The sequence below is a fragment of the Otolemur garnettii genome, unplaced genomic scaffold, assembly GCF_000181295.1.
Source record: "Otolemur garnettii isolate 467f Iridium unplaced genomic scaffold, OtoGar3 scaffold00189, whole genome shotgun sequence".
NCBI classification, from domain to species: Eukaryota; Metazoa; Chordata; class Mammalia; order Primates; family Galagidae; genus Otolemur; species Otolemur garnettii.
The window spans coordinates 1356089-1357614 of NW_003852584.1; positions in this window are offsets into that span (position 1 = coordinate 1356089).

Here is a 1526-nt window from a genome sequence, read left to right on the forward strand (position 1 = left end):
TTTACCTAGTACAGAAAAGGCTGGAGACACAGAAGAGCACATCCAAAATAAAACCATCTAAAGCCTCCCATCCAGAAGCCACCAATATTAACACTGGTAAGGATTTCCTTCCAGTCTTTTTTATTGCACTTTTCTTTTTTATGCAAAATCAACATTTATGGTAGGCCGGATTATGACCCTCAAAGACATCCACATCCTAATCTCTACCTCACAAAGTCTTCACAACTACCATCAGTCAGGATCTGGAAAGTGGGAGATGATCCTGGATAATCCCTGTGGGGCTGATGTGATCACAAGTGTCCTTAGAGGAGGGAACCAGAGAGAGATTCGGCACAGAAGACAAAAAGATGAGATGAACAGGGAAGCAAAAATTGGAATGATGGCCACGACTGGGGATGCCAGCAGCCCCCAGCAGCTGGAAGAACAAGGAACAGATTGTGCCCTGGAGCCTCCAAAAGGAGCCAGTCCTGCCACCAGCTTGACCTCAGCCCCATGAAGATGATTCTGGACTTGCAGCCCCCAAAACTGTAGAAAGACAAATCCATACTGCCTGAAAGCCACCAACTTTGTATTAATTTGTTACAGCAGCCATAAAAAAATACACGCTGTATGACTATATATGCATATATTTACAAAGAAATACACATTGTATGACTATATATGCATATATTTACATAGAAATACACGCTGTATGACTATATATGCATATATTTACATAGAATCTTACATTCTGATCCATTTATTTTGTCATCTAGATCATGAACATTTGCTCATTACAATTAAAAATCTTTGAAACATGATTTTTGATGGCTTCCTAGTGAAACACAGTTTAATGATCTGTCCTACTAAAGACAAGATACATTGCTAATTCTCTCTCTATATTGCAAAGAACATCCTTACACATAAACATCCTGATTTCCAGTTCCTTAGGAAAGATTTCCATGCACCGAATTACTAAGTCTGAAGATAGAGACCAATTTAAGGCTTTAAGGAAAACCTAAGAAAGTTTGTTTTCACCCATAAGGTCGTCATTCCTGCAGCCACCTGCCTGTCTTCACGTCCCACCTTCTGTTATCCACACACATACAAACATTCTGAATAGTCAGAATCTAGCGTATGCCTAATTTTCGCCATTCAACATTGGATCACCAATGCTTTTTCATGAGGCCAATAATAACAACAACAGCAGCAGCTACCATTTATCCAGTATTAACTATGCACCAGCCACTGCAGTGAACACACATTTGACCTCAGCACGACCAAGGCCATCTTCATGTCAAAGACCAGGTCTGAGGCCTGGACAAGTGAAATAACTTGTCCAATGACACATTTAGTGAGCAGTGCCACAGAAAGGAGCCTCAGAGCTCCCTGCAAACCATGAAGTCACACGGCATTGCAAAACAGGGGGTCTCTACCATCTACAAAATAATAGTGGTTCACCATCCTTAATCATCAGAGAAATGCAAATCAAAACTACTTTGAGATATCATCTAACTCCAGTGAGATTAGCCTATATCACAAAATCC